We start from the raw sequence: 24,748 nt of genomic DNA, 5'->3' as shown, positions 1-24,748 counted from the left end.
ACTGAACAAAACATTATGGTTGTGCTTTCAAAAGTTTACCAATGAACACTGACTTAATATATCTTTGAAAATTTACTATGCAGAAGAAAAATGCTGCTTTCTCTTTATTTTTTTAGTAGTTTACACAGTAGTATACTGTATTGGCTTTTTTTTTTTTTTGGTCTCTGCAACTGCCTGATTGTGTACTTCTGCTTCCAAATTAGATGTGTAGTTCACCGGTAAGTTCGTAACTCTGGTAGTTCTACTGTAATATCCATGCATCTCACCAGGACGGTGTAAAATTAAATGCATGAAAATTAGTGAAGCACTCACATCGTAGCGATGAGCACCACAGAAAACTCTACAAAGAAATTAACAGCTCTGTCTTCAGAGTAGGATTTGAGTAGTATGTTGTAAACAAGGGGTTATGGGGCCACAAATTGAATAATGAGAACAAAACATTGAATAGTTACTCACTAAGCGAGCACTGTCCATTCTGTGCACTGACTTAAAGACTACATCATAATCCATACGCTCAAGGGGAGCAAATTAAGACTGTGGAGGCAAGCTTCATTCTGACATTTTCTATCTTTTGAGTGCTTGACTTTGTAACCTTAATGTTTTTAATATAGTTTTTGCATATCATAGCTATCTAAAATACACAGTAATAGCAAAAGTATACCTTATTTCAATAAAATATATAGAATAGAATTGAAGAATTTCTTTTAAAAATTAATTTATGAATTAATAAAAAGTATTTTTATACAAGTCTGATTTGATCTCTTTCTGTGATAGACGATAAATAAGGTTGAATTTCAAGAGACATGTAATGTAATGTAAGCTTTAACTTATTGTCCTTGTAATCAAACTATTAACATCCTATTTCTATTATGATTTTAAAAGTTAAAATAGATTTTTCACAATCCCTGCAGCATAAATATGAACATATCACAAAAAGATGACAGTGAAATCTAACTAGATTTATTAAACTATTGATAAACGCTATTAAATGCATGCTATTTATATATTTTAAAAATACGCTGTCTTGCCTATTTAACACACAACAATGTGCCCAGTGTTAAAGCTGAATATAATAGGGTGCACACCTTTGATTATGCTTTTTTTGTCTAAAGTCAAAATTCACAATTTAGTGGTCAAAATTCTGCACTATATTCTTATCTTCAGTAATATTTCTTCCTTGCATCATAACTAATCATAAATGTGATCACTCATATCTATTTTTAGCTTTTGCAGCTGACAAACTTTGTCTTCCTTCTGTTTAGCAGTTTGTTTTCTTTAATTATCAGTAGCTTTAAAATGTAAAACAATGCATAAAGAGATTAATTGAAGATGGTTGATCATGCATGACAAATGCAGTAAGTTAGATATTCAAGTTTTAATTTTTTATAAGTGCTTTCTCACTTTAATGGTAGAAGAAATTATACCATTATAGTAAACAAAAAGCAAACAACTCACAGTTAGCTCATTTGTAAACCTACTGGAACGCCCACACTCCAAGCGTAGATAGATGCAACAGTCAAATGCCTTACACGTTTACTACATTAAGGCCAAGTCTGCACTACAAAAGTAAGTTGACCTAACTTATGTTGGCATACAGCTGCCACAATAATTACATTGCTTCCGCTGACACAAGAGGGGTTTTTAAGTTCCTCTGATCCTGTGTAAGAAAAGCAGCACCAGGCAGCTGCAGAGGGAGAAAAAACATCGTGAAAAGCCAAGTAAGTATTACAAAGGTGGTAACAGTATTATGATGCTTTAACTTGCATAGAATTGTAGTTTGTTTTAGAATTAAGACTTGAGATAAGTGGTAAATAGTGACAATTTACAGCGAAAAACCCAAAATGGCAGCCGCAATGATTCTCTATTATAGATCTTAAAATGGAGGATGCAGAGCAGACAAGGGATAAAGGTTAGATAGAGTTTAATGGGGAATGACTCAGCATACGTCAGAACACCTAAAAGGGAGGGCTCCGGAGAGAGGAGGATCTATGCTAGTAAGTCAGGCGAGCAGAGGATCTACGCGACTGAGTTAGGAGGAGGAGCAGCTTGAATAATAGGTAAAGCTGATTGGCTAAGCAAATGTCGCTACATTGGGGAGGATCTATGCTAATGAGCTGGACATGAGAAAGCAACCAATGAGAGGAGGGCTGGTAATCCTATATAAAGGCTGACAGCCAGCAGGCTTGTGTGTGGGTGTTTGAGCTGCGGTGAAGAGATCAGGAGCTGAAGAGAGTGGTGGGAGCTGAAGAAGCCACAGCAGCAGAAGAAACAGCAGCAACTGAAGAAGCCGCAGTAGCAAAAGCAGCAGGAGAAGCAGCAGCACAGGCAATATGAAGCCCAATAAGACAGATCAAAAGGACCCTGAAAGATGAATTGGAGGAATTTTTGAGAAGGAAGAGTGTAAGTCTGATTTTCTATCTGTTTTAAAAGCGTGTCTGGGTGTGCCTTTAAATACAGTCAGATGTCTGCGTCTGAGTGACATCCACCGCACCCATTCTGTGACAGCTTGGCCGCGGCTCACAGAATGTTAATGTTAAATAGTAACGTCTCTTTAAATAACATCATAATCCCTTCCTGTATGTATGTATAGAAGCTCTGCTTGTCTCCTTGTGATAATTGTAGCACTGTGTGACAACATTGCATTGGGGGCTCTATGCATGTGTATGAGAGGTCTTTATGTACCTTAAGTGCTACACTATAACTGCTATATACTCTGTGTATTCTGTGCATTTTATTCTATTGCACTGCTTTAGTGTATAACTTCTAAATGTAAAGCAATTGTGTTTCACTATATCTTATGTATTGTAGTGTATTCTTCTTTTTTGCTTTAAGTGTATTGTAATTGATTATTTCTTTTAAATGAAATTACTGCTTGAATATCAATCCTTCGAGCGGAAGGCTGTATCCGTGTCCTCTCATAGATTAGGAGAAATAGTCTGCTCTGGGGAGTCCTCCACAGTCAGAGACAAACACCAAGGTAAAACCCCAGCAATTCCTCTAGGACAAGCCACCCCTCATTAACCATTTGGGTGAGACAAACTGACAATTGGTTTATGGTCATAGACAAACCAGTACTGAGGTGCCTTCGGTCCAAATTTTGGGGTAACAGTGCACGTCTACACTCCTTGTGTTGGTGGTGTGCATCCTTACCAAGAACGCTTGCACCATTGAACTATCGAAGAGGGTAACTGGTGAATGGCTTCTGAAAGCCAGCAACAGTTAATGTGAGCAACACAGTGTCTACACTGACTCTGCATTGACCTAACTACTTAGACATGGACCAATTAAAAATGCGGGATTAACTGCATTAAACCTAATTAGGTGGTCCACGGCCCACCTGTGGCCATGCTCCTGCCTAAACTCAAGGTCAGTTTTTTAGCAATAATAAAGCAACATGAGTCTGGCAGTCAAAAATGGGTGGGGGGGGAATGAAGGCGAGGCAAGAAGACAAAGCTAAGCAAAAAGACAGTTTGTCATCTTATTTTAAAAAGCTTGAAGTATTGAATAGTGAACATTCATCAAAAAGTATGGGCGAGGAAACATCTGAATTATCTGATCACTTGCCGAGTTCTGAGGATACCACAACGACTGCAGAAGTTGAACAAGTGGACTCTGAAGTGACAATGGAACTACAAAATATTGGTGATTTTGTCAAAGGAAGGGAAGAAACCTAGCCTGAAGACATTGCATTATGGCCAAAATCTGTTTCATTGGCTATGATAGAATATTTCTTAGTAAATAAACTGAAAAAAGTAAGTAATGTGGAAAATTTGAGAAAAAGAGTATGAGGTTGCAGGACAAAAGCAATTAAGAGGTCTTCATGAGTCTTCATTTTCTGAGGATGAAAAAAATGGAATTACAGAAATGACAATTTGGTTAATTTTTTCAGAAACCACTAAGGCAGTCTACTGTTATGTTTGCAAATTATTCCCTGATCATAGTAAAAGAAAACAAACATTTGTCAATGGGCATTCTAACTGTAGAAACATTGCAAGACATATTGCTGATCATGAAACTTCCAAAGCTCACGTTAATGCTATGTGTAAGCAAAGGTGTAAATTATCTGGAAGAATTGATTCTGTATTACAGGCTCAGTTTGAAAAGGTATGTCCTTATTGGAGGAAAGTGCTGAGACATGATGTTGCCACAGTCAAACTGCTGTCTTCTTTGGGACTACGTCTAAGAGAACATGATGAGTCATGTTTGTCACATCGAAAAGGTAATTTTTTTTTAACTATCTTGACGATTTTCTCAAAGAACATTTGAAAAATCATCACTATTGTGGCTCAGAAATGACCAACTTTTTAATGCACCAAACCTATGATGAATACATCACTATAATAGCAGAGCAGCTCAGAAACCAAATCACTGATGAACTAAAGGATGCCAAGTACTATTCCATAATAGTCAATTCAACACCAGACATGATTTTGAGGTATGTGACTGGCAATGGTGAAGTTGTAGAGCGATTTCTTTGTTTTGCCCCGCTAAAATCCCACACTTCTGAGACAACTGTTTTTGGGGGGAGGGGGCATGCCTGCGGACAGTCAATGTAAACAAAATGTCTCACGCCCCACCACCGGATTACCCTGATGGGCCATCTGACAAGGGTTGCCAATCCCTGGTCTAATTATTGTGATGTTTCTTGTATGAATATCTTGGTTAAGCTCAGCAGGGGCCTATCTGGAAGAAACAGGTAGGAAGGAAAAGAACGGCTCAAGACAGTCACCTCTGAGCAAACCTTTAAGTGGTGGTAACTGGCAATGGCAGAACTATTCCTTTGATGATTTTACTTATATCTTCAGCTATTCTGCAAAAATCTCATTTGGACCAGGAAAGGTTAAAGCCCAGGGAACAAATGAACTCTGGCAAGATTAAAAGGGACCAGCTCAAGAGAGAGTGGTTGTTCAGGGGAACCTGACTGAAACACAGGCATCAGCTGTGGTGTCTGGAGAATCTAGGTTTGTGTAGGTCAACCAACAATGGTGGGGCTCAGTAAATCAGGCATGCATGTAGACCGTTGTTTAAAAATCCTTTTTTCTCTGTTTTATTTTAGCAGTAGGAACAAAATACCTACTTGTATTTTAAGAAGGCTTTCTGATCACTGTATATCACTGGATACAGAGAACAGCAGTTAAGTACCAGAGCTCAGTTGGACATGCAGGGTAAGAACGGTACCATAGCCCAGGTCCCAGTCTAAGAATGGGAGAATTATGAAATTCCACCCCAAGATAAGCAAAGGAATGAGGCATTATACCAGAGTGGTAGTACTTAGAGACCAGAAAGGGAACAGAGTTGCAACCCTAGCTCTGCAACTGTCACAATTCTGAAGCAGTCTTAAACAAAAGAAGCTATTTCTCAAATAAGCACATATGGAACTGAAGTTATATTTCAGAAAATGTACAAACTACAGGTTTCAAAAGTAAAAGTTGGGACTCAGAATCAAAGGGTCAAATAAATTTGTCCAACATTTACATCTCCTCTTTCCGATGCACCACCTCAAGATGCAGCAGAGAAGAGCTCACAAGTAGATGAAATAAAAAAAGTAATCTGAGCCAATACACAAATCCAGTTAAACCATTAAACAAAGTGGATAGAAAGCACATTGAAACTGATGCAGTTTATTAAAAACAAAAGGGGAGGCCAAAGTAATAACAGAAGAGGCTCAAATAATACAACTAAACTCAGAGCAACAGAAGATGATACAGCACAATACAACCATCTGAAATTAGCCCAAGAGCCATCAGAAGTTCTCAAGTTCCAGCATAGTTCTGCATAAAGATGCTATCATTTAACCTCAAGTTTTAGTTGTTGAAAAGAGTCTTGCAAAATCAATCCCATGGGTTAGGGCAAAATAATTTTTAGTTAAAAAAAGTTAATTGCGGATAGTTATTAAATCTTAACTTAAAGTAACATTTCAGTCTTTCCTTTCAAATTCTGCCTGGTCAGACGGTATGTTCCTGAAAAAAAAAAGACACCATGACTAAGAGATAGATATGTGAGGAACCAACATCCAGTTCTCTGCTGTTAGACTTGGGTTTTCCTATCTGCTGAAGTGTCACAGTTTCACTTTCCAGCCACATAGTAGTAAGTAAGCAAATACTGTGATTGACACATTTCACCTATATTTTCTAGTATTCTACTAAAACAGAGTTACTAATCATTCTATTCTAGCAGGCAGTAACATATATTTGGGGGAGTAGCAGCAGCAGAAAGCTAAAACAACAAGACAAAGCACCAAAGCACTCTCTCTGAGTGAGAGAGAGGAGTAATAGTTTGTTCAAATTGCATGATTTCTGCCCCAACTCCTCCCTTTCTTCTACCTTTATTTACTTACTTTATTTACTGAATTTAGTGCTGGTGAAAATTAAATTACCTGGACACTCTGGAGAGTGACAGTTTTCTTTCTCTATAGCACGGGTCTAGTCTAGTACGGGAATCACCAGTGCAAGCTCACTTACACTGCTCACTGTCTTGATGCCTTAGTCTTACAGAGAGGATCAACTCTGTGCTTGAGAGATTACTTCCATTTCTGTGCCTTCCAAAGTTTTTCATCTTTGAATGCCAATTACTTTAAACTGGGATGATGATTATTGGAACATGGATGCTCTTCAACTGGGAATTGAACCAAAGCCATGTCATTTAGGCACCTGAACAGCAACTGGATCATCATTTTTGGGCATTAATGATAATGGGCTAGATTTAAACTGATCCAAACATTTCCAGTTCCCTAACCATACAAAACATTTTTTTAAAAGTTGTTGTACAGCGACAACAAAATTACATTCTGCTCCTGTGAAAAATTCAGATCTTAACTGATGCAAAAGAAAAATATAAAAATTGTTGCCAATGTCAGTAACACCTTAAATAAAGCAGAAAGGTAAACAGCAGGCATTTAATGGTTTCTCACAGAACTATTACTGGACTCCTTTTTCCTCTTCCCAAGTAAGTCATTCATTGCTGAAAGTGTTACTGAGTTCCTGTAAAGTCAATTACCTCTAGATTTGCTGTATTACATAAATTCATACCAGTCTTCTTTAATTCTCTCCTCTAGCCTTTTATAGAACTTCTAAGACCTCTAATCTGTGTCATGTAATCAGCTTGGTTACTAGAGGCCATGTACATACCAGCTGTTTACTGTATGCATTATAAAAATCAGTAGACTACCGCATTTTATTATAGTCCTTTACAACTTCAGAGATATAAACCTTAAAGCTCTGTTAGGACTGCTGTACAAAGCAGAGTATTAGATAGGGAACATGTTTTCAAAATTAAATCGGATTGAAGTACTGCCATATAAGCTCTGCATATGAATATTGATGTATGCTTTGGCTTAAGTTGTAGAAATGTCTTTTTCAAAAGCAGCAAAAACTTCATCTTTTTTGTTTCACCTTGCATCTGTATATAAAATGCATGTTTGATAAGTGACGAATAGAGGAAGTTGTTTCATCACACTGAAGATTTACCAAATGAATAAATGTAAGCAAATACAGTTTACCCCAACGTTCAAGAGGAAAAGCAAACTGATAAGTATCACAATTTCCGTACAAAAATTTTATTAAATTTGGAGTTAAGTTTAAATATGCCTGAAGAAGAAAACTTTATAAACAAACAAAAAATATCGGTTGAAAGCCAAACCATTTAAAGTTAATGATATACTTAAACGCTAAATTGGGAAGGTATATGGGAATGTAGTTACGGTACAACAAAACTGTAGATCTTCACTTGTGTCCTTGCCACCCTCGAACTCTCCACGTAAAACAGATACGTGGAAAATAAAATAAAGTGGGAGTGGTTAAGATTCAGTGCATGCGGATGCTGCCTATATTTACTATGGGAAGTATAGTTGAACTGTTGTCTTACCTACTGAAAAAAGGGTAAAGACAGGTTAACTGTACCTATTATATTACAGCCAATTAATATTTTAATTGATATGGTTAATATGCCTGTTTGGCTGGTATCATATTAAACCTCATGAGCATTAAGTATTTTACCTGTAAACCAAATGCCAGGGTATATAGGATTTAAGAAAAAAAAAGGTTTTAAAATTTCTAAATATTACAAAGAGAAAAAAAAACAATGGAATCACTTTATTTAGATTAAAACATTTCTGGCATGTTTGACAGCACAGAGCTTCCTACATTACCCAGTTTATGAGAGTAAGACCCACTTCCTGTAGAGGACACTGCTCTTCAGGGGTCTGATCCTGCTTCCATTGACTTTTATGGGAGTTCTGACTAACTTCAGTGAGAGAACTGGGCCCTAGTTAAGCAGATCAATTAGTTCTTTACTGAGAGAAAAAGCAGATATTTTTAACTTAAAATCAACTATGTTCCCATGGCACACAGAAATGAGAAACTAGATATATCATTAACCATAAAAAGAGCACAGAACACATAAAAGAAATCACAATATGAAAATACAGAAATGTACACAATCTAGTCTCCAAAAATCTATTTTTCTGAAAAATTTCTTGAAACTAATTATTGTAATTAAGTTCATGATTAATTCCCTAAACTTCGTTGTTTTCCAAGTGCCCTAATATTTCTTAATTACAGGATCTTGTGTTTTTGATTGGCATAATGCAGAGTTTGTACTTTACAAACATAAAACCCAATATTAGTATTTGGAAAACAAGTTGATAGAACACCGCCAAACTCATGAAAACATTACACCATTATTTTAGCAAAGCCTTCTTAAACAGTTGTGAAATTCAAGAAATTTAATATCACTGTTGATATTTCCAAAGATCAGTATCTCTACAAATACTCTCTCTCCTTACTAGTCAGCCTTCTCCAGCTTTATTAATTTATCTTTATTTGTGATATTCAAAGAACTGTATGTATTTAATGAGGCTTTAATTTTGATTTTTAATATCTCCATGAGTGTGATATTAGTTTAGGCAACTGCAGACAACTAATTAGCATATTAAGACTAGTATATATGATTTCTCTTTTGTTCATAGGTGTGTATCAGAGCATAATATGGTCCAAGTTGGTTTTGTTGTCGTATTTTAATTTTTAAAGAATAGTATACGATTTCTTGCTCCTTCCTGCTATTCCTACTTAAATCTCCTCTTCGATCTAAACCTGACAGCTCTCACTCCAAGATTAAAAGTGTGTGTGGAATAAATATATTTATCTCAGGTTATCATATAAAATATATGACAGCATGGTGTGGTATCAGGATTTTGTTGCCATGGAATTGCCACATAACTCACAAGTACAGCCTAAGTTCAATGCAGGTTTTTTTGTTTTCTTCTATTTTGGGGGGAGGAGGGGCGGGGAGAAGGGAAACATCTCTGGTAGCTGGAACATGATTCTTTATTACATTATCCCTACCTCATATATGGTATATATGCACATATCTATGTACACTGGCCTCTTTTTGCATAAACACAAGCTTATACGCTCAGACACTTGCATGTGTTTTTTAAGCATTATTTTTTGCATGCACCAATTATATTTACACGGACAAAAAAAGATTTGTCCAAATATGCTCTGATGGTAAATCACTTGCATGTGCAAGCTACAGTGCTCAAAAATTCACATGGAAGTGTCTGGGCCAGCATGAACCTCCTTTAACCTGTATTGCTCCCAAGTACATTTTGAACCAAAAAAGCATACAACTTGAAAATATTACTCACACTCTAACCTAGAGAGGTATGTTTCTTTGTTTCAATATCTCTTTCTCCATATTTTCTGCCTAACATACGAATTCACCCTTTACAGTCTAAGATGGATACAAAATGCCATAGAGTTTTCCATTTACTGGTTTCTCCCAAGTATTTTTTTATTCTTATTCACTGTTTGGAGGTTTTTGGTGGGTTGGTTGGTGCAAAATGAAGTACATGATCTCTGAAAAGTACCAGCTAATATAAACAAATGCAATATTTTCTGGAAAAAGAGATATAGAACTGTACCACTCCAAGTCAATGGCAAAACTCAAAAATGACATTAGTGGGAATAGGAACAGGCTTTACATTAAGTGTCATAAGTGAAGAATTCAGCTCCAGCACCCAACTTAACAGTCCAGCCCTCCTCCACACAGATTCACAAAGCAGTCAGTGGCCAACTGAGCTGGGTATGCTGAGTATTGTGTGCATCTGGATGGTAACCAATCCTACTCTGTCCTTCATAACCCATCATAATCCAGTTTTGTGTTAACCTGTGCCAAAAGTCCTTTGGCTCAAAAGGAGATCTCCTATTAGGCAGAAGGCAGCCCTTCCGTCAACTCCACACACACACACACACACACACTGCCTTAAGAAGAGCTGGGGGTGAAGCAAAGGGAAACTACAAAAAAGCAAATATCTAGAAGAAAACTCAATTAAGCCAAAAGCCTAGATGAGCTCCAGGAAAAGCATCACCCCAAATTAGCACTCTCTAAAAGTTAAGGAGTCAAATCCTCATTTTTCTTCTTTAGTTAGTACTCCCAAAGGACAGGTCAGATGTGAGGGTCAGCAGAATATTAAGAAATTGATTTTCAAAAGGTTTTAGAATTATCTACATAGACTTGAGGTTACATGTGTATAGAAACTTCTGGTTGGTAGCTTTGCTGGCAGACACAGTAAGAAAAATAATATGAGGGGAAACTGAGATCATCAAAAAAAAAAGGAGTACCTGTGGCACCTTAGAGACTAACAAATTTATTTGAGCATAAGCTTTCGTGAGCTACAGCTCACTTCATCGGATGCATCGGATCATCAAAATAGCCATCATATTTAAAGAGCTACCCTTTGAATTTTTAAAGAGATTTCATCATTAGATAGGTTTCAGAGTAGCAGCTGTGTTAGTCTGTATCCGCAAAAAGAACAGGAGTACTTGTGGCACCTTAGAAACTAACAAATTTATTAGAGCATAAGCTTTCGTGGGCATAAGCATCCGATGAAGTGGGCTGTAGCACATGAAAGCTTATGCTCTAATAAATGTGTTAGTCTCTAAGGTGCCACAAGTACTCCTGTTGTTTTTGAATCATTAGATACAGTGCCAAAAAAAAACAAAAACACATGCATATGGCAATGGGATGGCATTTTATTTGCTAACCATTAATCTCAATGATTTTGATCAGCTGGCTTTTAGTTCTGAAGGCTCATCTTACATTGACGGGGCCAGGTCCCTGGTGTTCTCAGATTCCTGTGCTGCTTTTGAGTTCAGGCTTCTCTTTAGAGTGGACAGTCAAATGGGTTTCAAAAGTAGCCATCACAGGGGCATAACATTGACAAGGATTTTCTTTATTGGTTCCAAGAAGTCATGACAATTTCACATTTTTAGAACAGTCTTTGGGCAGGCACCGGGCAACATGATACATTTTTGATAAAAGAAAACAGAACACCTCTTGTGCATACCTTATAATTTAAGCACAGAAATTAATGCTGAAACTGAAAGAGTCAGATAGTCCTTGAGAAAACATTAAGATTAAGGGAACAGATCAGAAGTCAAGAATGCAGTAAAGGTTACCTTGAAGTATTTACAGTCCATAAAAGATTTATTAGTGGTGCTATGGCTGATGGACTCATAAGTCATCATCAAATGTGATCACCACATGGACCTGCAACTGCACATGGATGTCTCTAGGAGGTCTTTGGTTTGGAATCTATTTTTCACGAGCTGGAAAGCTGCTCAGTACTGGGTTTAAACCAAGCTGAAAAGGAGTATACATTTTAGAAATTTTCTTGATAATAATGGTAATTAACCAAGACAATGCTCTCACCTGAAAAAAGAATGCACTTCAGTCAGACAGCTAAATGGCTGTAAACACTGCCAACTGCCAGATCACCAGAGGTTATGGGCACAGTGAAATAATTAGTGTTATGATGTCTCTAAAGAAATATTTACTGACACCTTCTCTTGATTACGGAAATAGGGTTTCATATTTAATCTACACATATAATTTGGCTCATAGAATAGCATGCAGGCAGTTTGTGTGGCAGGATGCCAGCCAAGCAGCTGCTGGCAGCATTTTGTGACAGACAGCCTTTGCAAGAGGTATTCAAGCTAGGACAGACCCACTCAATGGCAGAGACTACCTGGACTCTGTCTCAGTAACAGCTCTACAAGGATACACTGTGGCTTACAGTCCAAGTCATGTGTCTAGGGGCTGGGCAGGCAAACAGTGTATCTGGCAGGGCAGCCAATCTGACCTTAAGGTTGGCCAGCGATAAACAGCAGCTAATGGCTAGTCTGAACAGCTACAGCCACTCTTTGCTGCAAAAGTTACATTCATTTCCCAATTCTGTTTAAATTTGTATTGTTTGTTTATTTAATAAAGTTTGGCTTGGTACTAAACTACCCTGGCTTGTAAACTCATCTTTTGGGCGAACCTTTGGGCATCTGAGCTCAGTTCCTTTAGCCCTCCTAACCACACATGGCAGTGTCTGGGTTTTTTGCTAGAGGATTGTTGGCCCTCCTAAGCAATCACAGCCCACACCAGAGGTCACACCTCTAAGAACCCCTCTTCTTTGCCCTAAAAAAGGAAAGTGTCCCCCTTCCAGCTGTGTTAGAACAAAGGGCTATTCATACTCTCCTGCTGCAAAGAGGAGGACAGGACATAGAGGAAACACTCAAATCCTTATCATCAGTGTATTTACCGGTGTTTCATTTCTGGATGCACTTTGTTCTAATACTGACTAAACATTGCTTTCTCTTCTCTGTTTGGGTCAAGTGAGAATTGCATTTGGGCATGTTTCAGTATATTATGTTACAACTTTGGGTGAGGTCAAAATTTATTTGGCTGTTTGAGTCAGGAACATAGGTAGGCAGAGGTATAGATTCCATTTGGAGTTAAGACTGAGGGCATGTCTACACTACTACGCTACATTGGTGCAGCTGGTGAAGACACTATGGGAGAGTGCTCTCCCATTGGCATAATTATTCCACATCCGCAAGAGACTGGAGAGAGAGTGTTCAACGCTTTAAGCCAATGTAACTTACATCACTCAGGGGCTGTTGTTTTCACATGCCTGAGCGACGCAAATTATATCAACTTAAACAGCAGTGTAGACCAGCCCTTAAGACTCACTTTTTGTGAATCATCTGGTAATAAAATTCTAACATGGTGCTCTGTACCTTGATACAAGCCAAGTATGTGTAGCTGTCCTTCTAACATTTAAGGCATGCAGGAACCAATTTTGAGCTTTACATTTCCTTCACTATTTTCCATCTACTACCAGTGATAATGGTAAATACTGTAGTTCTTGGTGGATCTTTATGAAAAAGTTAGAACAGATCTATACATAAAAATAGTCAGTACTGTACATTCAGTGAGGTATGTATACTGTAGAAAAAGTATGTGATTATATCATCCAAGATTCTACCATAACACATATCTACAAGGAGGCCAATTTAAGGTTGCACAGGTAGCCCCAATACTGGTGTTTCCAAACTTGGAAATGTTTGACTTTGCAGCCTTAACATTCTCTTTAACAAAAGTTTTTTGTAAGTGATATACATGTATATTCATATACTCATACAAACACGTCTATATGATATTTTTAAATTTCTAGCTTGTTATTCTGTGGGACTTGTTAGCACACACACAAAAAATGCATAAATGCTAATTATTTTTCCTTAGCTCTAAGCAATACTCTCTCCTCCCATGTAATTAATACATTGTGGGAATTTTTTTTTTTAATTCATCACTTCTTTCCATAAGGAAAATTTGTGGTACTTCAGAAGTTACTTTCCTCTACCTCACACGATCTACAGAGGACTGACCAATTTCAATAATCCATACCACGTTTTACATTTGGTTTCCTTCCATTTCACCCTTCTTTTTAACCCATGAATATATATATATGAATACTCCTACTGCAGCAATGTAAGGTATAGATGAACTGAGTCCACGTGTATTGTCACAGAATACAAACATTAAAAAAATAGAAGTGAACCTGAATTATTGCAGGTTAAGGAGAACACAGAGCCACTTTTCCCTTGAAAATTACAGTGGAATAGTTCCAATAAAGGAGAAAATGATTAAGTAATAAAAAAAATATTCATGGTTATTGACAATTGGAAAAAATTTCAGCGCCAACCCACAGAAACAAATTAAATGGCAATAAACTTTGTTAATGCAGAGTTAAGGTTGCCTGGTGACAGCTCATGGCCTCCCAGAATGCCCAGTTCAGCAAAACTCAAGCTTATGAAAACCAGGAAATGCAGAATTAAGGTAAATGCCCCGGCAGACTTAACTCCTGGAGCTGGCACTAGCCACAGGGAATTATGTGCATGCACGCCAGCTGCATTGTGTTAGATACAGCTGTAATGAATGGTGGAGGATTAAATTGGAGCAGCACAGAAGAGCTGTGATTGCGATAGTCAGTCATCTTCAGGGCTTTGGCCCTCTGTGTGTATGTGTGAGCCTCTCTACCTGACCCCCGTGTGTATGATCAAAGGAAAGAGGTACATAGGTACCTTGGGAAATCCAGTATGCCTCATGTTAGTACTATATTGTGTAGAGGCTGCATCACTAGTAGGGCACAGGGGTCTTCTTGCCATGGGTATTGTCAGCAGTTAGGAGGGAAACAAGTGTTCTCTATGAGTTCAATGAAGGGTAAGTGGAAAGTATAGGGTTTGATGGTATCATATGCATAAGGGTAAAGGGACTGTAAAAGAGGCTGAAGAAGTTGTAAAAATATAGTGCATGTGGTGTTCTTTCTGTGGAGTAGGCTAAGCATATGAGTGTACACAGTGCCTATGCAGTACAGAAAGAGAAATGTGTTGGTAGGGGTGGTGGTCAATTGTAGTTTTCACGTAGATGTGCAGTTCAGACACTCCTGGGGACAGGTAATGATCATACCTAGTTCTTACATAGTCCTTTCATCAATTGATCTCAAGGAAGTTAATTACTCCCCTTGCACAGACGGAGAAATTGAGGAGAGTCCAGGTTTCTTGAGACCCAGTCCACTGTTCTCTCCACTAGGCAACATCATTGCTATGCACTTTTTAAGTCACACACACAGGTAGCGAAATGGTGATAATGGCTGTGCTCTGAAATGGTTGGTGTGTAATCGTTAACAGCCAGTGAGAGAAATCTCAGACCGTTCTTCGTCCCAAAAATGTGACAGTTTTATTACAAGGTACTCACAGTACCTTTAAACATGCAAGAGAAGACTGGTATATATCTTTTCTCCCTCCCCGCTTCTCCACTGTTTCCCACCATATATAGCTCTCCCTACCACCATTTCCAGCTCACCCTCTCCCACTCCTGTCACATTAAGCCACTGGTATTTTAGAAGCCAGGTGACCACAAAATCCATTGATAAAACCTAGGGTTTTTTCCTCAGACACATCTTACTCAAATGACCCAAAATTTAGACCACTAACCCTACAGTACAACACCCTCCCCTGCGCGCACCGCACCCCCCAATATTCTGGAGATGAATGGAGATTTTGGAACACTTAGAAAAATTGTCCTTTAAACATTGGTTTAATCTTAACTGTAGCAAAGACTTTGCTATACTATTTAAGATTTTATCAGCGACTACTTTGCTATATGCAAATTCCCAGCACAGAATATTCCTGAAAGTGGCAAGATCTGAGAGGTGTGAAGTGGCTCATTCATCTTAACAGGATGCTCCCAACTGAATGACCACACCCCACGGAGATTGATATGGCCTGAAACAACTGTTCGGAGACATGTGAACTGCTCCATTCATGTTGGCTGGTGTTCCCATCCTCCCTCCCCAGCGTTGCAGAGCCTAACGCTGTGTCTACTACACCGCCTTTAGCGACCCGGCTGTGCTAGTACAGCCGTGCCACGAAAAGATGCGCAGTTCAGCCACTGTTGGTCAGCAGCAGAGAGCTCTCCTGCTGGCAAAACACTTCCACCCACAACGAGCGGCATTAGTGTGGTCGGCAAGAGAGTGCTCCTGCCGACCAAGCCCTATTCACACCAGCGCTTGTCATCAGCAAAACTTTTGTCTTTCAGGGAAAAGGGGGGTTAACACCTCTGAAAGACAAAAGTTTTGTCTTTCACTTGCCAGTGTAGACAAAGTCTATGATAAGCATCAATTATCATAAGCATCTCCTTAGCCCAGTCACGGCAGCATGTGCATGACTCCAGTATGTCAGTAGTGGGCTCTCCACCAAAGGAGCAGGCTTCCCAAGATCCTGACTCACATGGGTGGGGGAGGGGGAAGAAGCCCAGACACCCCCAAAGGGGCAGGCATCCCCAGAACCCGGCTCACGAGGAGGGTGACAAACCCCCATATATAGTTTCCCCCTCCCCTGAGTGTGGCACAGACTCCCCCTAGAGGGACAGGGGCAGGGAGGGGGGCTCAGATACCCCCTAAAAGGGCAGGAGCTGCCCAGATCCCAGAACACAAACGAAGACAGGGAGAGGGGCTCAGAATCCCCCAGATTCTGGCACACAAACAGAAGGAGAGAGTGTATGGGTCTGACAAGTGCCCTGGCCTCTACTCTCCCTCAGTCCTCCTGCCACTATCCCCTCTCCCTTCCCAGTATCCCCCTATCCTCATTTGAGACTCCCAACTCCTCTCCAGCGATCCCCATTTATGCCCCCTCACTGTAGTCTGGCAATCCTCTCCCCCTACTCCACAACCCACTCAACTCCCCCCTCCCAAAAAGAATTCACTTGTCCATCGACTTGACACTGGCTGCTAGATTCAGGATCAAGGGCTTACTGTTCATGCCCTTGAGCTAACCAACTGCAGTGAAAGCTATCCACTTAAATACTCTTTGGCTCTCTCTTTGCACTTGCTCAATGTAATCTGTTTGCTCTTGCATTTTAGGCATAAACCTAACCGGAGAAGCAAACTCTTTTGCTAACAATGTTCTCATTTTGCTCCCCACCCTCCAAAGAGCTAAATGGGTGCCATGAAATTTCTGGGGATAACCTCAAGTGAGTGCGACTCTTGAGCCAGGATTAGAACCATGCTTTGATTCCCTGGTATGGGCAGACACACATTGGCAATACAAGTCAACTTGAAGAAAAGCTGTTTTATTCTCAGAGCATTTTACACCTCAGGAACCCCTTACTCAACTGACTCCAAATTTGGACCACTGACTGAACCCTCGCATCACTTTGAGGTAAACCAAATATCAAGATAATCCAATTAACTGTGTGGATTTTATAGCATTTAAGATTAAAGCTTCAACAGAAAACTGGTCTTAACCCAACTGTAGCACAGCTAGCATTCCACTACAATCTAGTGTTTAAAAGGAGACAACTCTACATCCTTTATCCTAGTACCCTGAATAAAGAGAGATTCAAAAAAGTGAGAAGTTTCTCAGTGTAAATAGTAACTTTTTGAATTTGAATAAAATAATTATTTTACACCAGTTTGGATGCCCATGAAAACTTTTGAGAAAAAACTGTCCCATCACTAGAAAGCTATAAACCTCCAGGCAATGAAGCTTTTCAAACTTCACAAGACTCTTCTCAGACTTTGATGCCACATATTACATTTTCAATTTCACACCCTGCATTCACTTTGAAGTCTTATTCATTTTTATGGCACTACTGCCTTGGGCATCCTTCAGATCCTTAAATAACAAGGGGAACTACACTATCAATATCTGTGCCACAGTATATCACACATCCTGATTTACACATAGTTTTTGTTTCAGTGTTACTATTTTGGGGGCAAAGGGAGTTATACCAGGACAGCCTCTAGCACAGATGCAGTTATATCAATAGAAAAGGTGCCTTATACCAGTACATCTTATTCCCCTTCCTATACGGGTATAAGCATACTGGTATGCTTCCATCCATACGTGCATCCACATTAGGAGAGCTGTACCACTTTAATTATACCATAATAGTTAAATCAATATGTGGGTGTATAGACCAGCTCTAAGTCACCTTAAGGCTTACTCTGCTACAGAAGAGAAGGAAACTAAAATCAAAAGCTTAGTAGTAAAAACCTATCACAGTATAACCACCCATTATTTTGCTTAATGTTCAGTATTTTCTACAGATACGTAACACTGCATTAACAGTGTAATATCATGCACAGCAATTCACTGTATATAGTGTCAGATTAGATTTAGGACACTCAGTTGTCATTGTCACAGATCCACAGGATGGGTGCTACACCACCAACTTTGGAACAGTCTCCTGGAGGAACTCACTCAGTGTGCCAGAGCCCCAAGGGGATTCACTCTTCCTTCAGGATAGGTCACGAGGCCTCATCATTTCCTAAGACTGAACTTCTGTGGCTTCAGCACTCCGGCTTCACATCACAAGCTCTATTCAGTGAGTCCAACTGAGACAGACTCCTGATAGAGACTTTGTATGTTCTTCAGGAATTAATGCATCTCACCAAGCATTTGCAGAGACACTTAAGCTACGTTGTCAAAACCGTAGGGTTTATTCGTCAGCTGGCACACAACATAGGAAGTCCTCAGGTTAGCATAGAGAAATAAAGGTTAAGGCATAGATCATTCTGGTTAGCCCACAGTGCCCAGCCAAGCTGTAGGAAACCCCAGGTTCAGGTTCTGTCTCTCTTCATCTCACCTCCTTGTCAGTTCCTCTGTGAGGACCCTAACTCCCTCAAGCAGCCAACATTTAGCCCCCTGCTTCCCCCTCAGACCTTCCCAAACTTTTGTTCTGGAGCTAAGAGATCTTGCTCAGCTTTTTTGCTGAGAGGCGGGGAAATCCATCTCTGTCTTGGTCTATGGTTGACAGGTGTCAATGTCCTGGTGATTGGATTTGCCATTGTCTTCTCAGACTCTCCACTGATATGGGATCAGCCTTGACCAGTCCTTTTTAATGGCCATTCACATTCAGCTAGGCAAAATTCATACCTATCTCTCTTAGCCTACCCTGAGAGCAAACAGTAATTTTTCTCTCTCACTGAGTAACCATGTGCATTATAGGGAAAACTGAGGCACACAGAAGATTCATAGTCTTATTACAGAAAATTCCTGCTTCATCACAGTCATATTAGGCTTTTAATCAAACACTGCAGTTATCACAAAAATAAAAAAAGTATGTTTTCTACATACTAGAAATGGTTAGTTTCTTCATTAACCAATGAAGAAAAAGCAGCCAAAGCCTAAATTAGTCATTAAAATTATGAAGTTTTATCTACAGAACAAAGGGTGTTTGAAGGCTACAACAACAGATCAGAAATACTTCAGAGAAAAAGGAGGATGGTCCAGTTATTAGGAGACTAACCTATGAAGACCGGAGACCAATTCCCTGCTCCTCCACAGACTTCCTGAGTCACCCTTGGCAAATCACAGTTTGTCTACGTCTCAGTTCCTCATCTGTAAAAACAATAATAGCACTCTCTACCTCATAAGACTGTTGTGAGGAAAAATGCATTGAAGATTGGGAGGCACTCATTTGTAGTTACACCCAAGATGCATCTACACTAGAAACACTACAGCAACAGCTCTGTAGTGTAAACATTTACTACAATGACGGAAGGGGTTCTTCTGTCACTGACATAAATCCACACCTCCAAGAGGTGATAGCGCAACAGAAGAAACCACAGCTTAGGTAAGCTTAATTACATCACACAGAAAGTGAAATTTTTCACAATCCTGAATGAGCTATTTAATTCCCGCTAATTTTTTAGGGTAGATCAGCCCACAATAATTACTTATGTTTTAAGAGATCAGCTACCACTTTAAGGGTCAGGAAAAAATTCTGCCCATATCATGCCCTCCCCTCTCCACAAAAAAAAGGGTAAAATAGGAGAAGGGGGAGGGGTGGGTTTCTGTCCAGTTTTAGTGCTGAAGTTGTTCATAAGTCTGTCTCACTGTAGTGATATAGAGTTATCTGGATGACCTTTTTAAGTTACCTAGTTTTACCTACTTCCTTCCCTCCTCTCCTCTCCTCCCACCCTATCCCGCTCCAGTTATGGAAACCCAAGGTTAACTTTCTGGTTGGTTATCTTCTTTAGGTTTTGGTATGGACTTGAAATGAACACCTGTGGTATTGATGTCCTTAACAGATTCCTAAAAGGCTTATGTATGTATTGGTCAGGACAGCTGTGCAACACTGATGTTTTGTCATCCCCATGAGAGAGTGTTAATTAACAGAGTACAATGGAGTAAAACATCATTGCGTGCAGAAACTCAACATCCCAAAATGTACATAGCATAGCACTTCTCATGTGACCAAGAAGAAATCTGCAGGCATAAAGTAATTCACACAGTGGCTCTAATATAGGGCCTTTGGCTACTACCTTTCCAGCTTTTCTGAAGCCAATGCAGTCATTGTAGTGTCATGTAGTAATTGTTATGTGACTATGTACGCTTCTTGAAGTTTGCATGCTTTTTAACTATTAACTCCAAAAGTATAGTTTACTAATTTTCTGAAAGCAGTTAAATGGCAAAGTGGGTAAAAGGGTTAACCCTAAGTTTAAAAAAATATATATATTTTTTTGTTTATGAAGAGCAGAAATCTGAAGATAGGTTCAAAAGGGGTCTGCTTATATGCACAACACCCCTACTTTTAATTCACCAAAACCCCAAGAATATGATTAAATTAAAAAGCCTGTGCAAAGATTTCATGAGGAAAAAAGGCCTCAAAAACAAATTGTCTAAATAAAAGGCATGGTATAACAAGATACTTTTAATAGGTTTGATGTTAATATTAAATATTGGGATAAATTTAATGTTAATAAAGTACCCCTGTAACAATGTATAGGGTGTATGATTTTTCAAAAAAAATTTAAGGTCATATGGTAATGATGCTTCTCACCTGTTACTTGGGAACAAACTTAAAGCTTAGCACTGCAGAAAAAACCATTACAACTTGGTCTGCTGTATAAGAAAAACTGAGGTACACCACCTCATAAATTTAATAACTGAACAGCGGGATAATTCACCCTAAACCCTTAAAAGGTAGAAGCCATTGAAACCTGGCCTGCTTATAGAACAAAAACACAGGAAACTCTGGGGGTAATTCCTCCGTTTTGCCTGCAATCAGCAAGGGTATTTGTAAAAGAAAGGGATATTTTAAGCGATAATCTTCCACCCCAAAAGGAGTAGAAACATGTTCTTTTTGTCTTTCAGAAAATCAGAAAAAGCTGGTACCAGCTAAAAAGCAACCCAGAATACCAAGAACCTACTATCACGACAAAAATTGTGTTTTGTGTTTTATGTTTTGTCTTGTGTTGTTTGTCTTGTTGCTAGCATTGTTGTGTATTGTGTTACAAAAAAAACCTACTGCATTAGGCAAAAAAGAATTAATAAGCATTTTAACTGTATTTACAGAAACCAATGTTGCAGAAGGGCAGATGTCAAGGAATGCCAGTCTGTTAACAGAAAAAACATCCTCAGGTAGCAGACACCATATTAGGAGGGATTGGTTTTTGGAGCAGGGATTATAAATACTGTAACCCTGGATATAATTAAGAATAAATTAAGTTCCTTGTCACAACTGCAAGATAGTCTCATTCACAAACAGGCAGATACTACTGTGGACTTGGTAAAAATAGGTCTGGGAAACCTGAAAGCAACATGGAAAATGTGGTGGTGGTTAAACACCACCACCTGGCTGCTGTATAAACAACAAAATTAGGGAATAAAACTACCTTGGCCATAGGATGTACTGAAATGCAAATTCTTAGTTTAGCATTACTTGAACACAAAATGTTTTGGGTGATACCTGGAAATGTTAGGGTATTAACGCATCTTTTAAAACAATGGAAGAGGTCCTTGTTTGACAGCTACAAATATGAATGGATGCAATATGTTTCCAGCATGGTTAAGCCTAATTTGTTATTCGGTGAAATTATTGTTAAAATTGCTCACCGACAGTCTGTGGAGACAGAAATATGGAAAGTGAGCCAGCTCCCAAAATTGACCATGGGATCCCCCGGATTATGGGTCAGTGGGCTAGGAAAAAGGAGAAATTATTGAATACCCAAGCATGTATGGAGTGGAGCTGGCCACTAGATTGATCTGGAATCTGAACTGGTAACTATAACATCAACTGGTGGGACAGTGTGTGCATGTGTGTGTGATTGAATGCATATGCTAATTGTTGTATCTCCAATAAATGCGGCATATTGCCTTTTCCCCTGAAAAAGATTCCGTGTGCTTCTTATAAGCCTAACAATGTGACTAGTTTTGTTTCTTTTTTGTGGATAACAAAGACTTGAAAGGTCACCCCCACCCAACCTGAAAAACATGAGTAGTCAGAAGGCAACAAATCTGGAGTTTCTAGTCCTCACCTACGTTAAAAACAAACCCTAAATTTCTAGACAAAGCCAGCTTAATTTATTTACAAACATTACAAAAGTAAAAACCGTCATTTTAAAAAAAAACCTACTTACTGAGCTGACACCTAGTCAGATTTGCCTCTGTATCTGCACAAAAATTCTACCTTGGCATAGGATTAGAAATGTGAAATTTCAGACAGATTCAAATTTTGATCATGCGACGGGGCTAGTAAGCACTAGGCTTATAATGGAAAGCTAGCTTCAACCTAAAGTATGTAGAGTCTAATATCTTTAAAAACCCCACAAGCTTTCCACAAAATGAGGTAACAAGTTTAAAATCTAATACATTAATCTGCTGTATCTAAACCAACTGCTAGCAAGATTTTTTGTCAAGGGTTTTATTGGTTAGAGCAAAAAAATGCAGAAGCATTATTCTGGGCAATAAAAATCAATGTATCAGCATATCACTCTTTGTGCCTTATTAAACATGTGGCAACTTAAGTTATCATTACATTTTATTATTATAAAAGTTACATTTTAAATTACTCTGTAAAATATTTAATGGGGCTTCTGGGTTATGGGACAAGAGATAGATGTGCAATTATTTATTAGACACAGCAATATCTTAAGTTTGTGTTTTTCTATCTATTATCAGGATCCATCCAATGATCAGACTGCAAATTCCCTCATCAGTTTTCCCAATCACTTTATCTACTTGCATTCAAAAAAGATCAAAGAGTTTTTACCCACTTCATTACTCTCAAATACACGTTTGCCTTTCCAAATTCCTCCCATGTCATTCTGTCAATGTTGTTTATATCTAACCATCACTATATTGCCGTATTTGCATGACACTCCACATTTCTGCAGCCTTCCTCTCCTCTTTACTCATATCATGAGCACTTCCAACAGATAATAAAGGCAACACCTTAATTTGACAAAATACTATTTTTTAATAGCATATGTGCAAAGATATACATATTGTCTCAAGATCCTGGATACCACTGACCAAAGGACATTTTCTTAAGACTAATGCTTTCGGTGAAAAATAACAGTTTACTGATATAGTAATCAAACTGTTGCTACTATGTTGATGCTTCTGGGAATGATATCACAGGCGAAGGAATCAACTCATACCTTTAGGTGGTAAGTAATTAAGTTGTTAGTGGTAAATAAATTACCTAATTTTAATATTTCTCTTTTAAACAAAGACATAGTTTTTTTGTTTTCTCATAGGCCTTTTAATGATCTATCTGTTACTAAGAAGGCCTCAAAACCTGCTTGTGGCCACAACACACAAAAACAATGCAAAAAATTCAATTCTATTAAATTGAAGGGTACAATTTTAATCCTTAAAACAACATGCCCATTTGGAAAATTAACAAGGAAATACAGAAAGATACCAAAGCATGTTCAATATTATGCTAGTTTTATCAGTAAGATTTTTTTTTAAATAAGTTTCATTCTGGGACACTTAAAAAAATCTAAATTATCTCAAATAATCTGTCATCTTTTTAACACTTTCTCAAGCAGAATTAATGTGAATTTTTCTCTTTTTAGTTGTATTATGCATAATATAGCTTAGCACATAGTTCTGTCATATGGCTAAAAAGTTACATTAATTATCTAATAAAAAGTAAAGTTTCACAATTTTCAGCCTCAACACATTCCTACTGATAACAGTGTAAAAATATGTGTAATTTAAGCTTTAAAGTAACAGGCTGAGGTACAGTCATAGGCCTACATTACAAACTTATGTTGACTCAAGTTACACCAGCATACAGCCACCGCAGTTAATACATTTTTTATGTGCGTGCATACTTGGCTCCTTGTATCAGCAGTGCAGGTACTCACCAGGAGTGCTTGTATCGATGCATAGTGAAGTGTACCTTGGATAGGTATCCCACAATGTAACCTGCCACCATTCAGTGCACTTGTTGGAAAGATTTGGCAATGCATGATGGGGCCGAAACAAGTCATGCAGGGATGACTTGGACTGCAGGGTAAGTTTTCCAGTTTGCAATGGTCTCCACCTCATAATGTTACTTGTATTCCATAGTTTTCATGATTTTTTTCAAATGCCCACAAACCTCCGTGGCACTCCTTGCTGTCCACCATCTCTGACAGAAGCACTGACCTTGCACACTCTGCACTACTGTCATGAGCGTTGCAAGCACAGGACACACAATCCTGGAATATTTGCAGAGTCGCAAGAAGAATCAAATCAGTGGGGAACATGATGATTCCTTGGAAGACAGATCGCTGTGGGACACAGCGAGAACCAATTCACGGTTGTTGTTGGCATTCATGGAGGAGCTGCAGCTGGTTGAGTGCCACTTCTGAGTTCAAGAAAAAAAGCACTGATTGGTGGGGTTACACCATAATGTAAGTTTGGGATGATAAGCAGTGGCTACAGACCTTTCAGATGTACAAGACCACATTACTGGATCCGTGTCCAGCACAGGGACACCCAAATGAGAGCTGCATTGACAGTGGAGGAGTGAGTAGCAATCGCACTGTGGAAACTTGCAATGCCAGATTGCTATTGGTCAGTCACAACTCAATTTGGAATCAGGAAATCCACCAGGGGGACTGTGGAGGTGAAGG

The 24,748-nt window shown here is 38.7% G+C and overlaps 1 protein-coding gene and 1 long non-coding RNA gene across 11 annotated transcripts in view; one reads left to right on the top strand and one right to left on the bottom strand.

Moving 5' to 3' along the window:
- Nucleotides 1-24,748, bottom strand: part of TDRD3 (tudor domain containing 3) — a 443,000-nt gene that overhangs the window by 372,096 nt on the left and 46,156 nt on the right. The window lies entirely within an intron of this gene.
- LOC140912051 (uncharacterized) lies at nt 1,984-22,855 on the top strand. Of its 4 annotated transcripts, XR_013635930.1 has the most exons (5): nt 1,984-2,400; nt 4,090-4,219; nt 16,821-17,048; nt 20,991-21,257; nt 22,797-22,855. It is a non-coding gene; the product is annotated as an uncharacterized LOC140912051 (long non-coding RNA). The 4 variants fall into 4 exon arrangements; XR_013635931.1 differs by lacking the exon at nt 16,821-17,048; XR_012159211.2 differs by having other exon boundaries at nt 16,821-21,257.

The sequence above is a fragment of the Lepidochelys kempii genome, chromosome 1 (genome assembly GCF_965140285.1).
Source record: "Lepidochelys kempii isolate rLepKem1 chromosome 1, rLepKem1.hap1, whole genome shotgun sequence".
Lineage (NCBI taxonomy): Eukaryota > Metazoa > Chordata > Testudines > Cheloniidae > Lepidochelys > Lepidochelys kempii.
Note: the sequence above shows the minus strand (reverse complement) of the source record. Positions and strands in the feature narration are given on the sequence as shown.